The following is a 14,966-nucleotide window of genomic DNA, read 5'->3' as shown; positions in this document are numbered from 1 at the left end:
CTGCACAGTTCTCTTGTTTCTTTGTCCACACTCTTTTATGTGCAGCAGTCCTTTTTATTGCTGCCATACTTGTCCTTTAATCATTGTAGGGAGATTGAAATTGTACTACAGCCCTTCTAATTTTTGATATATCTGCCAGCCACGTTCTGCCTTGTTCATTGTGTAGTGTAATACATTGGGCCTGTTTTTTGCTGCATTCTCCCCCCCCAAAAAAAAGGGAGATTTACATTGCCCGCAAGTTTCTATACGTCAGTCCTGTTTGTCGTATATCTGCCAGCCACGTTCTGCCTTGTACATTGTGTTGTGTAATACACAGGGCCTGTTTTTTGCTGCAGTCTCCCCCCCCAAAAAAGGAGCTTTAAATTTCCACTAAGTGGATCTACGTTATTTCTGTTTGGCGTATATCTGCCAGCCACGTTCTGCCTGGTGCATTGTGTTGTGTAATACACAGGGCCTGTTTTTTGCTGCAGTCTCCCTTCCAAAAAACGGGAGCTTGGAATTGCCACTAAGTGGATCTACGTTAGTTCTGTTTGGCGTATATATGCCAGCCTCGTTCTGCCTTGTACATTGTGTTGTGTAAAACACAGGGCCTGTTTTTTGCTGCAGTCTCCCACCAAAAAAAGAGAGCTTGGAATTGCCACTAAGTGGATCTACGTTAGTTCTGTTTGGCGTATATCTGCCAGCCACGTTCTGCCTTGTACATTGTGTTGTCTAATACACAGGGCCTGTTTTTGTCTGCAGTCTTCCCGCCAAAAAAAAGGGAGATATAAATTCTCCAAAAGTTAATATACACCTTCTACCTTGTTTAGCAGTACCATATAATGGTTGTTATTTTGGTAACATTTCCCCAAAAATGAGGAAGTCTGGTGGATGAGGCCGTGGGCGGTCGTTGCCAGCTGGTACTGATGGTGGTGGTGTTAGTGGAGCCTCTGGTGGTACTGGGAAAAGCAAGATAGCATCAAAGGCTCGAGGTGTTTAGCCAGCGTCATCTTCTGCCTGCACAAGGCCTCGAAGGCTCCCTTATCTTGGAGTTGGAAAACCGCTTTTAAAGCTGGATCAGCAGGAACAAGTTTTGGCTTTCCTTGCTGACTCAGCCTCAAGCTTTTTCGCCACCTCTTCAGAAGGTTCGAAATCTAAAAGAAGCGAGCTAGGTTTTGATGGTATGTATTGACGAAATGCACATCTGCCACGAAAACCAGGGAGCATTTTGTCAATTGTGACATTTGTCCCAGGGCGATCGTTTATCTTACAGTTTTCCACAAATTTTGGGAATACATCGCGAATTGGAGCAAGCCGGTCATATGTTTTACGTTCGGTTCGGGTAGTTCTGTCATCAAACCGAAGGCAACGAATTAGAATCTTGAATCTTTTTAGAGACATAAGGCTAAATTTTTCAATTCCATCACTTTCTATATCCCAAAGTTCCTCCAAACTTTGCCGATTTGCCCTATAGGCTCCTGCAAGGTATAATAATCCAAAGAATGCACGCAGTTCGATTTCATCCGTGGGCGTCAGGATTCTGTCACAGATGAACTTGTGCTTTATATTGTCTATATATTGATTAGTGTATATGACAATAGAGTCCAGAATGTCATCTGTGAAAAACGTATTCCAGCATTCAGCTGCAGTTTTTGCATTACGTGCAGTTCACATAACTGCAGGAAGGTGAATGATAATGTTATAAGGTTCCATACGTTTTTTTATGGGTGGATTCTTGTTCCATTTTGTTTTTTTTTAATCTTTTCCCGTATAATAAGATTCTATATCTTCTTCCTCCTCATCACTGTCACCATCTTGCTCTGTTTCAGAATTTAGTTCACAGACTTCCACCTCATCATGAGAATCAATCTCACTTTCTTCAAAATCCTCATTCATTGTGGGGTCTGCATCATCATCATCATCCAACAGCATGTTTTTCAGTTCCTCAACATGATGGGGTTTTGAAAGATCATACATTTTCTTCTCCATTTCAGAAGATAATCTGAAGCAAGAGAGAGAATATGCATTAGGGAACAATGTGCCTGAGAAGCACACTTTCATTTGTAAGAAAATCTGCCTTATTTATATGAAATATCCACAAACCTTTCTCTATCCATTCATAAAACAAGCTAAATAAACAATAGTAATGACTAAAAACATTACATACCAACCTTATAGCACAGCTATATCTTCCTTCCTGAAGCTCTGCAGACCAACTGTGGTATCAGGTTTCACACAGCAGCTAAAGCCAGGAGACTATCTAGAGGGAGGGGGTTACCTGAAAATCTGGTGAGAAGGGAGAAATGAAAGTAGAAGAGCTGCGCCTGTCAGATCCATTGTTCCTGACGGAGGGTTTACAACGGAGTTATCTTGCATGCACGCTGCATGTCCTTTAAACCAAAATCACTCACCATATCCATTAATACTTTCCCTGACACATCCACATTCACAATTCCCACATCACAGTTCATATCCCCCACCATCACAACAGGCACTCTTCCTGGAATAAAAAACTTAATTTTTTCAAATAAAACTTTACGCTCCTGTTTTTCCACAGGCGCATACACATTAATAACGCAAAAGCGAACATTTCTAAACTCAAAATTTGCCAACACACACCTCCCAACCTCAATCACCATATAGTCACACAAACTCACATAATTTCCCTTCACCAAAAACCACACCATCATTTTTATAACAGGCACTCCCTGACCACATAGACGCACCATGAGGCCATTCACTCCCCTTCACATCATCCACAATCCCACACTCCTGCAAACAAAAAATTCCTGCATTTTGGGGTGCAAAAAATCCAAAATGGCCGCCCGCCGCAACCTGTTTTTAAAGACCCTCACATTACACAACTTACATGACAAACATAAAAAAAAACCCAAAAAACATTTTATAGGCAAATGCTATATACAAAAACACCTAGCTACTGAAATAATAGCACATAACTAAACAGTATCGCTACTGTCCTCCTCCACTGTCTGCGCTGAACAGCTTTCAGAGCCGCTGACCTCCATACACTCCTCCAGACGCGTCTTCTTCTGCCCAACCTTCCTCTTGGGCACTCCTTCAAGAAACTCAAGGTCACGGATTTCCCCAACACCCTCCCTGGGACACTTTCGACCTCCAGTCTACTCTTGTGAGGAAGAAACACCAATGTTTCTTGGGTCAGACTCAGGAATCAAAGACTCAGCCATCTCCTCCGCCCCAGAAGTATCAAAATCCATCAAAACACCCAACTCCTCTGCCTTGGTAACTGGGGCCTCCTTTTTTTTTAGTTTTATTAACCATTGCATGCTCTTCAAGCTTTGCGGCTCTCCAGAATAACTTATCCTCCAGCTCCTCCTTCCTCCTTTCAGCCTCCTTGTCCTCCTGCCGTCTATCCCGCCGTCTCTCAATAATAGAGGGCGGAATTACCTCAGCGCTTTGTTCACAGAAGCCTTGCTTTCCTCCCGTTTCCTCTACTCCTCCCGTTTCTTGACCTCCTCCTCTCTTTTTTTTCTCCTCCTGCATCCGCTTCTCCTCATGTTTCTTTTCTTCCTCCTCCCGCCTCTCCTCCTCTCTAGTTGGCCTCCTCAGCCCACCATATGGACAGTCCTTATACAGGTGCCCTGTATTACTACACTTGTCACATTCACGTGTCATCGGACACTGAGCCGCCGCATGGCCCTCTTGCTTACAGTTACGACAAACCATGCTCTTCTCACATGTGTTCTGTAAGTGCCCAAATTGGAAACACTTCCTGCAATATAGAGGCTGCCCTGCATACGACAGAAAGCCCCTATGACCCGCCACTGAAAAGTTCGTCGGGGATGGGTGAAACCTCCCAAACAACATGGGTCTTTCCTCAGTTTCACACGAAACACATATTTACAATTGAAAATGCCCAAACAATTCCTCTGTTTCTCTCCACCCTTCACATATTCGCAGTACTGAGCCAGGAACTGCTCCAGCAGACTTACTGTACTTCTGTGTAAGGATTATACACGGTAACCGTCACTACTTTTTCCATAAGCCCAAACAGAGGATCCACTCGCACTCCCTCTAGGCATGGGTCACCATCATGGCTTCTGAACCACTCAAAAACAGACAGCAAGGCTCACTCACAAAGGAAACATCGTATATACCCTGGTTATGAAATTCGTTCACACTGAAAATATCAGTCCGATGAGCTCCAGCCTTTACCTCCAGCAGGTCACGAACCACGTACACCACATTGTTTTTGGCACCACCTTCCACGACCACACATCATATTCTTTATAAACATCTTCAGTCTTCACTGCCGATATGAATACCGCAGAAGAAAATTAGCAGCACGCTGCCAGAAAATACTCGCACCCTCTGACCGTGACACAAGATCGCAGCCAGAAGGCTGAGAAGCGATAACCAGAAATGCTTTGCCACTTTGGCCGCACCAAGGCCTAAAACCCACACCCATTGTGGAGACAGAGCAAAAGATTGCCATGGGGAAGACATTTCTAGAAACTCTGGATGCATTCGCAATGACAGTTCTGCTGTGTGTGTGTGTTCAAGCTGTGCACAACGCGTTTTGAATCTGCATATCTCCACCTATTTTAACACACCCTCCATCCCCCTTTGTTATAAAGAGTGCAAGTGACTGCAAGAAAGAGAGGGAAATTCAAAAAACAGACAGGCGGGCAGTTGTCTTCCAGGCTCTCCTGAAGCTGGGCACAGACCCCCCTACCATGTAGTCTGCTGCTGCTCCAGCAGCAGATTGAAGACGGCACCATTTTACACTGCCTGATATAGGCCAAGAGCCCATTGTGACACGTGAGAGTTACAAAGCCTATGGATAAAGGCCCCATTGTGACTGCACGTGAAGGTTCCGTGCACAGATTCTATCTACTGCAGGCAGCGCACCTGATTGGTCAAAAGAATTAGAATACTCAAACAGGTGTAGATGGACAAGACAAGCATATTCAACATCAGCACAGGCACCATTTTTCCTTTTTTTTAAAAAATACATATAATACAACGCATTTAAAAGTCAGTGGTACACAAGAGGGAGACAATGCTTTACAAAAGAATTCATGTGGTCACAAATGTGGTATGTATGGTAGAACAGAACAACTCATTGGATACTTCAATTTAAACACCAAGTGCTGACAGCACGGGGCCTAATTTTGTAGATGGCACAGTATATTGGCAACACTGTAACAAATGCCTAATTCAGGCCTACATCGTAACTCACCTGTTGCAACCAGTGAAGACAAATTGATTGATTGCATATTGAATGCAATACAATGTTTGACATACATAGGTGAAAGCAAGGCAAGGCACCCAAAATGTTGCAAATGGTCAAGTGAAATCGAGCAAAATGCTACATTTGGCATGTGAAATGTGCTTCTTTGACCCTGAAATAAAATCACATAAAGGGTTAAAAGACAACTTGCACTGATTTCAATTCATTCTGTTTTTAGAATCCAGATCAGAGAAGAAGTGCACTGTTCCCGGAGATACTGCAAAAACGGGTCAATGCATGGAGTTTGCAGAGCAAGCTAGAATTCCATCTCCCTGTTCTAAAAATCCATTTACTATATGGTCCCAAAACAGGGGACGTATCAGATATTAAACTAATAAGAACAGATTATTTATTTTTTTTATACTAAATCAGATAGGCAGAGCACAATGCTCAATCAAATCAGCTTAAAAAAAAGCTTCAAATGATACTCAGCCTTCATCATACATGGTATATATCCAAAAATAAAATCACAAATACTCCAAGAAGACATTAATTAAACTTCACAAGAAATCTCCACTTCTTGAATTTCCAAACTCCTTCAGCATCAATAACACTTCCTCGTTTCTGGTCCCACAGGTAAATCACATACATACGTGACAGAAGCAAACTCAAAACTTCATTAACTGACATATTCTTCCTCCTGAAAACTAACAAATTCCTCGCATCCCATATACTTTTAATTACACATACAACCAACAGCCATAAAATCCTATCCTTCACCCTATTGCATGCACCCATTCCAAACATAGCAAGCTTCCAATTAAGATATGATACTCCAGCCAATTCCTTACAAAGACCACCTATACCTTTCCATACAGCATACGCAAAATCACAGTCCCAAATGTCTAACATGCTCTCTCGCACCACATCCATCCCTCGGACATACCTCAGATTTAATTAAATCCCTCCTCTTTTGCACATCCCTAACAGGCAAAATATCATATAACATCATCCAAACAATATATCTGTCTATTCGTAACACCTTCTATAATTAATTTCTTCCACATCTCAGGCACCTCTTCACCTCTCAATCCATTAATATCACATGCAATCTCATGCTCACACACCATCCTAACAACTTTTTTCTTTTGTCTAAAATAGTTCATACTAACAGACAACAAATCATACTTTCTAACAAATCTCTCAACACAAGCATACCACATCGGACACTTAAAATCAACTGGCACACTTGCATCCCTTTTCACCCACTTCAAACCATACAACATCCATCCGGCTGAATACTTCATCATATAAGCACACTTATTACCTTTCCCCAAACATACTACAAGCATTTTCACATAACTAATCCCCAAAAAGGACTCAACACTCAAAAAATTCAAGCCAATATTCACACATATAATGGAACTATATATAATGGAAGACGGTGACGGGCACAAGGGGGCATTCTTTGCGTCTGGAGGAGAGAAGGTTTTTCCACCAACATAGAAGAGGATTCTTTACTGTTAGGGCAGTGAGAATCTGGAATTGCTTGCCTGAGGAGGTGGTAATGGCGAACTCAGTCGAGGGGTTCAAGAGAGGCCTGGATGTCTTCCTGGAGCAGAACAATATTGTATCATACAATTATTAGGTTCTGTAGAAGGACGTAGATCTGGGGATTTATTATGATGGAATATAGGCTGAACTGGATGGACAAATGTCTTTTTTCGGCCTTACTAACTATGTTACTATGTTACATAACTTATGCACAGACTCCCGCTTCAATTTCTCCATGCGACTTCCCCAGAGAAAATTTAAAATCAATTTCTCAGTTTTCTTGATTTTCTAAAACGCAGTAGGATACACATTCCCAACAAATAACAAAATAGGTAAAATAACCGCCTTAATAATCAAGACCTTCCCAGTTAAAGTCAATTCTCTTAACCTCCAAAAATTCAATTTACGCACCACTCTCTCCCCACACTCATCCCAACTTTCATTTCCCTTCAAGTCATCATTGAACTTAATCCCAAGCACCTTCATTGGACCATCCTCACATTTCACACCATCCATCCTAACATTCCTATCACCAAAACATTTAAAAGAACTCAGCCCAATTAACCCTAATAGCTGACACACTACAGAACGGACTTAATATCAACCTTGCCCTACTCATTGCAGCCATACTTTCATTCACTATCACCACATCATCCATATAACCCAAAATTCTAACATCCTTCCCACCACTCCCAGGAATCAACACACCTCTCATAACCTTATCCTTCCTAACCATGCACATCAACACCTCAATCACACTAATAAACAAAATAGGGGACATAGGGCACCCCTGACATACTCCAGACTTAATTCTCACTTTATCACTCAAACACCCATTCACCAAAAATTCACTCTTCACATTACTATTCAAACTCCTGACACAGCTCACAAAATTCCTCGAATAACCCACCTTGGCCAAAACATGAAACATAAAACTATGCAACACACGGTCAAAGGCTTTTTCAAAATCAACTAAAAGAACCAGACATTTCTGTTTACGACTCATACAATATCCAATCACATCACGCAGCAAAACCAAATTCTCAGTCATACTTCTCCCTGGTACCGAACACACTTAATCTTCATCCACCACACCACCAATCACTTCCCTCATCCGATTAGCCAACAACTTACTAAAAACCTTATAATCAGCGTTTAAAAGCGTGATAGGCCTCCAATTGCCCAAATCCTTCCTATCACCTTTCTTATACACCAGAACCACCACTCCTTCTCTCATTGAATCACTCAACATATTCTCCCTAAACATATACTGACACACTTCCACCAAGTCAAGCCCAATCGTATCCCATTCCTTCACATACAATTCCACAGGCAAACCATCTTTCCCAGGAGTTTTATTCTTACTAGTAGACATCACCACTTTTTTAACTTCATCCAACATAATTTCATCATCCAATATTCCACACTCATCCTCCCCCAGTCGGCCATTTAAACACCCCAACACATCATTCAGCATCTGATCATCAAACCATTTTTCCCCATACAACTCCTTATAGAACAGCACAACCTCATCCATCACATCTTTACCACTTACACACATAACTTCTGTTAGGAGTCGAGTTTCCTCTGCTGCACAGGGGGAATCTCGATCCGTGTCTGCTGCGGTCTCCCATTCTGCTTCGGCCGCAGTGGGCTCTGCTCAGCGGAGGCGCCGCTCCCAGCCTCTTGCTGGGACTGATTCTGTGCAGGGGGTTACTGCTGCCTTTTCTGGCTCTCCTGTTGTACCCTGCACTGATCTGCGGCGAGCGGGCTTCTCTGGGACTAAGTCCTTATTTGCACACACTGAGCATGCCCAGGGCAAGATCTCCCGTTGGAGATCGAGGGTCACATGCTCAGGCACTGCAGCACATCCCATTGGTCCTCTTGGCAGGTCCTGAAAGGGCAAAAACTTCTGTAGCTGCTTCCTGTGCTGCAACTATATAAACTGCGCATGACCGCACGGCCATACGCTAGTATTGTCTTGATAATGTGTGTGTGTAGATGGATGTACACTTAGGTCCATATATATTTGGACAGAGACAACATTTTTCTAATTTTGGTTATAGACATTACCACAATGAATTTTAAACAAAACAATTCAGATGCAGTTGAAGTTCAGATTTTCAGCTTTCATTTGAGGGTATCCGCATTAAAATTGGATGAAGGGTTTAGGAGTTTCAGCTCCTTAACATGTGCCACCCTGTTTTTAAAGGGACCAAAAGTAATTGGACAGATTAAATAATTTTAAATAAAATGTTCATTTCTAGTACTTGGTTGAAAACCCTTTCCTGGCAATTACTGCCTGAAGTCTTGAACTCATGGACATCACCAGACGCTGTGTTTCCTCCTTATTGATGCTCTGCCAGGCCTTCACTGCCGTGGTTTTCAGTTGCTGTTTGTTTGTGGGCCTTTCTGTCTGAAGTTTAGTCTTTAACGAGTGAAATGCATGCTCAATTGGGTTGAGATTAGGTGGCTAACTTGGCCATTCAAGAATATTCCGCTTCTTTGCTTTAATAAACTCCTGGGTTGCTTTGGCTTTATGTTTTGGGTCATTGCCCATCTGTAGTATGAAACGACAACCAATCAGTTTGGCTGCATTTGGCTGGATCTAAGCACAAAGTATGGCTCTGAATACCTCAGAAGTCATTTGGCTGCTTCTGTCCTGTGTCATATCATCAATAAACACTAGTAACCCAGTCCACTGGCAGCCATGCATGCCCAAGCCATCACACTGCCTCCGCCGTGTTTTACAGATGATGTGGTTTGCTTTGGATGATGAGCTGTACCACGCCTTCGCCATACTTTTCTCTTTCCATCAGTCTGGTAGAGGTTGATCTTGGTTTCATCTGTCCAAAGAATGTTCTTCCAGAACTGTGCTGGCTTTTTTAGATGTTTTTTTAGCAAAGTCCAGTCTAGCCTCTTTATTCTTGATGCTTATGAGTGGCTTGCACCGTGCAGTGAACCCTGTGTATTTACTTTCATGCAGTCTTCTCTTTATGGTAGATATGGATATTGATACACCTACCTCCTGAAGAGTGTTCTTCACTTGGTTGGCTGTTGTGAATGGGTTTCTCTTCACCATAGAGATTATTCTACGATCATCTGCCACTGTTGTCTTCCATGGGCGCCCAGGTCTTTTTGCATTGGTGAGTTCACCAGTGCTTTCTTTCTTTCTCAGGATGTACCAAACTGTAGATTTTGTCACTCCTTATATTGCAGCAATTTCTCGGATGGGCTTTTTCTGTTTTCGCAGCTTAAGGATGGCGTGTGTCACCTGCATGGAGAGCTCCTTTGACCGCATCTTTACTTCACAGCAAAACCTTCCAAATGCAAGCACCACACCTCAAATTAACTCCAGGCCTTTTATCTGCTTAATTAAGAATGACATAACGAAGGGATTGCCCACGCCTGTCAACAAAATAGCCTTAGAGTCAATTGTCCAATTACTTTTGGTCCCTTTAAAAACAGGGTGACACATGTTAAGGAGCTAAAACTCCTAAACCCTTCATCCAATTTTAATGTGGATACCCTCAAATGAAAGCTGAAAGTCTGAACTTCAACAGCATCTGAATTGTTTGGTTTAAAATTCATTGTGGTAATGTCTATAACCAAAATTAGAAAAATGTTGTCTCTGTCCAAATATATATGGATCTAACTGTATGTCGATGGATGAAAGCTCCTAAGTATCCCTCCCTAGTGTTGTTGACTGCTCGCGGATGATGGTAGCTATCTAGCGCCCGACTAGCCATCTGCACGTAACACACATCACAGCGTCCAGTTGCTGTGTCCGCCAGTACGGCGCCGTGCGCTTCGTCTGCGCTTTCCTTACCCACGCCTGGGTGGTTAGTGACGTCCGTCAGTGCGGCACCGCACGCACTCTCGTGCCTTTATATTCTATTTATTAGTTTCCTTACACACCCAGTTGCGGTGTTGTGCCAGCAAGTGTCTAATCGGACTTCAATCCTGAGTAGGGGTTGAGTTCGCTGACTTCTTGCTTGCGCTCTATGTGCGGTACTGCGGTCCTGTGACGCAACAGGATCGCTTCCTTCACGCAGGGTGAAGTTAACCCATGTGTGTATACTTAGTACCGCCATATAGTCCGTCTTACTAGCAGCAGGGTCTTTACCTGCACGGTGGACCTCGGACTGCGAACGCACCTAGTTTCATATCATCTATACTTGGTGCGTTCCGCCGGTCCTTAACATAATACTAGCGCCAAGGTCTGGCTAGTAAATGGCGGACATTCAGCAATCTTGGCGGTATATCCAGCAGCTTTCCTTACCCAAGCGTGGGTGGTTAGCGGCGTCCGTTTGTGCGGCACCGCACGCACACTCGTGCCTTTATATTTTATTATTTCTGTCTCTCTGACACCCCAGTTGTGGTGTCGAGCGCATGAGGTCTTTGAACTCAAATCCTTTGTCTTGGGATTGTGTTCTGAGTAGTGTTGAGCGATACCTTCCGATATCGGAAAGTATCGGTATCGGTTTGGATCGGCCGATATTCAAAAAATATCGGATATCGCCGATACCGATACCCGATCCCAATGCAAGTCAATGGGACCAAAATATCGGAATTAAAATAAACCCTTTCTTTCCTTGTAGGTTCATTCTACATGAAGGAAAACAACTAAGAATAATGCCGGATGTATTTGGGGAGGTGGCGGAGACATTAAAGTCATAGAGGTTTATCCCAATCAAATAGAATAGCATGTTTTTTGTTTTTTTTTAAGACGTTCGGAGTGACAAAGATATTGACTATGTAAATTTTTTTTTTATTTTGTCAGATATTGATGTTTCACTATTCCACGCCCTTCCCCTTCTTTTTTTTCTTTTTTTTTTTCTTTTCCCACACTTTCATCTTCATCATCATCAGCATCTTTGACATCAACTTCTTCACCTTATTCATCTTCTTCTTCATCTTCTACCTATTTTTTTTTTTTTATTACATTCTTCATATTCATTTTATTCAACTATTATTATTCTTCTTATTCTACATATTCTTTTTATTCCACTGTTATTATTCTTCCTATTCTACTTCTTCATCATATTCTCATTTGTGACAGGCATTCCCGTAGTTGTTATCTATAAAAGTTTGAAGATTACACCTTCCGTTCTGCCAGTCACAAAAGTTACATTTGTCCGCGTTCAGTTTGGCCTGCAGCATCAGGCTTTATCCAGGGGCACCACGAGGAGGAACGGACTCACCCCCATACACTGCTTAGTCTTCTTCTGCATATAATTTAGATAATATCTTTTGCTCTGATATTAAGTCTTATGCTTAATGTTCTTCTGCTCTTTGTTCTGCAGCCTCTTGTTCTTCTGCTTCTCGGTCTTCCATGTTGTCGTCTCCAGGGTCGTCGTCTCCAGTGTCGTCATCTCCGCCGTCGTCGTCGTCGTCATCGGGGTGGTCTTCCGTGTCGTCGTCATCGTGGTGGTCTTCCGGGTCGTCGACGTTAGGGTCTTCAACTTGGAAATGTAGCAGAAGGTACAAGAAGGCTGAGAAAATGCCAAGAACCAGCTGATGGAACTGGAACTCGGATGGCTACCCGAAGGTTCAAGAGCCTATGGAACTACCGAGGACCAGCTGACGTTACTGGAACCCGGTTACTAAGCAGGAGGTACCCGTGCTAAAAAGCACTACCAAGGACCGCCTGACGTTGACGGAACTCGGATACCCAGAAGGAGGCACCTAAGCCAAAGGCTCTGCCCGGAACCAGCTGACGTTACTGGAACCAGGATGGGGAGCAGAAGGTACAAGAGCAAAAGACACTGCCGAGAACCAGCTGACGGTACTGGAACCCGGATGGGTAGCCGAAGGTCCAAGAGCCAATGGAACTACCGAGGACCAGCTGACGTTACTGGAACCCGGTTACTAAGCAGGAGGTACCCGTGCCTGAAAGCACTACCAAGGACCACCTGACGTTGGTGGAACTTGGATACCCAGAAGGAGGCACCTAAGCCAAAGGCTCTGCCCGGAACCAGCTGACGGTACTGGAACCAGGATGGGGAGCAGAAGGTACAAGAGCAAAAGACACTGCCGAGAACCAGCTGACGGTGCTGGAACCAGGTGGTGGACCCGAAGGCCCACAGGAGAGGAGAGAACAGCTAGGCCGCGAGGCAGCCGCAGTTACCGAACCCCAACAGTCCTACAGGGGGAGCTGGGCCTACTGGCACTACATAACCAGCCTTGACTACCAGTTCACGCAGCCCACATAGGAAGCTCCTAAACTGGAGGCACCCTGGAGTTGGCTAACTCGACCGCACCACGACGGGGCAAGCATAGGCGTCTCAGTGAAGTTGACACAACCCGGAAACAGCTGACGGTGCTGAAACCAGGCTTGGCACGAGGGAGTACCTGTGACAAGAACACTGCTGAGAACCAGCTGGCGGTGCTGGAACCCGGATGCGTTGCCCCAGTGTGCAAGAGCCAATGGCACGACCGAGGACCAGCTGACGGTGCTGGAACCCGGTTACTAAGCTGTAGGTGCCCGCGCTTAAAAGCACTACCAAGGACCGCCTGGCGTTGGCGGAACTCGGATACCCAGGAGGAGGCACCTAAGCCAAAGGCTCGGCCCGGAACCAGCTGACGGTGCTGGAACCAGGTGGTGGACCCCAAGGCCCACAGGAGAGGAGAGAACAGCTAGGCCGCGAGGCAGCCGCAGTTACCGAACCCCAACAGTCCTACAGGGGGAGCTGGGCCTACTGGCACTACAGAACCAGCCTTGACTACCAGTTCACGCAGCCCACATAGGAAGCTCCTAAACTGGAGGCACCCTGGAGTTGGCTAACTCGACCGCACCACGACGGGGCAAGCATAGGCGTCTCAGTGAAGTTGACACAACCCGGAAACAGCTGACGGTGCTGAAACCAGGCTTGGCACGAGGGAGTACCTGTGACAAGAACACTGCCGAGAACCAGCTGGCGGTGCTGGAACCCGGATGCGTTGCCTTGCCTATTAAAGATTGTCTTCCTAGAGCCCCAACTAGCGGTGTTGGAGCAAAGGGTAAGCAGGGGGAGATGAGTGTAGGCCGAAGCCTGCACTGGAGGCAGCTTTGTGTCTGCGTTGCGTTTGCAGGACACTTTGCCGGCTACACACTGGGGGAACAGCTGGCGTTGCTGAACCCCACTAACACAATGGCGTGTGTTTTTCTCTGTGCAGCTAGCACTTGCGGGCAAAAACTAGCGATGTTAGAGCCCGTGTTGAAGCAGGAGGAGGAGGAGAGGAGCAGAGTGTAGGCCGAAGCTTAGTTGAACCAATTTCAAAGGAAACCTTTAACCCCCCCCTCAGGTGTTACAAAGTACAAGAGACACACCTTGTGCAGTATTAATGCTGCACAAGTGAAAGGTTGCTCTATTAATTTGTCTACTTGCACACGCTGAATGAAAGACATACACAATTTACCCCATTCTACAGTCAAACTGTAGTGGATGCGTGACTTGGTTTTTTGATGAGACGCAGCACAGGTGTCCAAAATAACGCCTTGGTGCTTGGAGCAGCTTCCTGAGCGTTGTTATTTGCTGTACAGGAGTCTGCGCTCTTGTGTTATCCCTTGGCAATGCCCTGTTAGCGCTGCCCATCTTATGACATCATTTCATGTTGGCCGGTGCGGTTAACGATGGCCATAAATCCCAGACCCACAGTGTCTTTTCATAAAGCCACACTGCGGTGCTGGGATTCGTGGCCTTGAGCAGTAAATATTTTGGCCGCTCACACACGTCCTTACACCTGCTTCAGACTGGGCGGCCTCTGCTGATCCCTTCTTGCATGCCGCGGCCATGAGGCTGCACAGTCTGAAGAAGGCTGAAGGAGATGAGTTAAGACAGGCGAAGATATGCACTGCTCGTGCCCATCAATCACACCCTCGCAGTCAAAATAATTAAGACAACGAGGAGCATTTTATTCAGGCAGGGCGGACGAACAGGCGCAAGTAGCCAACCAATGATGTCAGAAGACGGGAAGCGCTACCAAGGGGGGTGCTGCGTATCATTAGAAAGGAAAGTCACACCTCAGGGACAGTGGAATGGTCTCAAAGAGACACATTTTGTACGTGTTGAGTTCCACGTGGGCAAGGAGAAAACATCAGCCACCTTGTACAAATGCAGCAGTACTGCTGTACAAGGTGGCTGTTATACATAGAAACACCTGGGGGTGGGGGCCAGGCTCCCTTCAATTTCAGTTCATGTGCCTGCGTGGCGTTTGCAGGTCACGTTGCAAGCTGCAC

The 14,966-nt window shown here is 44.9% G+C and overlaps 1 non-coding gene across 1 annotated transcript; it reads right to left on the bottom strand.

The window, feature by feature from the left end:
* Positions 1-5,443: 5,443 nt before the first annotated feature.
* LOC138668188 (U2 spliceosomal RNA) lies at positions 5,444-5,625 on the bottom strand. The gene has a single exon (XR_011319116.1). It is a non-coding gene; the product is annotated as a U2 spliceosomal RNA (small nuclear RNA).
* Positions 5,626-14,966: the final 9,341 nt, after the last annotated feature.

The sequence above is a fragment of the Ranitomeya imitator genome, chromosome 2 (genome assembly GCF_032444005.1).
Source record: "Ranitomeya imitator isolate aRanImi1 chromosome 2, aRanImi1.pri, whole genome shotgun sequence".
Lineage (NCBI taxonomy): Eukaryota > Metazoa > Chordata > Amphibia > Anura > Dendrobatidae > Ranitomeya > Ranitomeya imitator.
The sequence above is the reverse complement of the archived record's forward strand: the minus strand, read 5'-3'. Positions and strand labels throughout refer to the sequence as shown.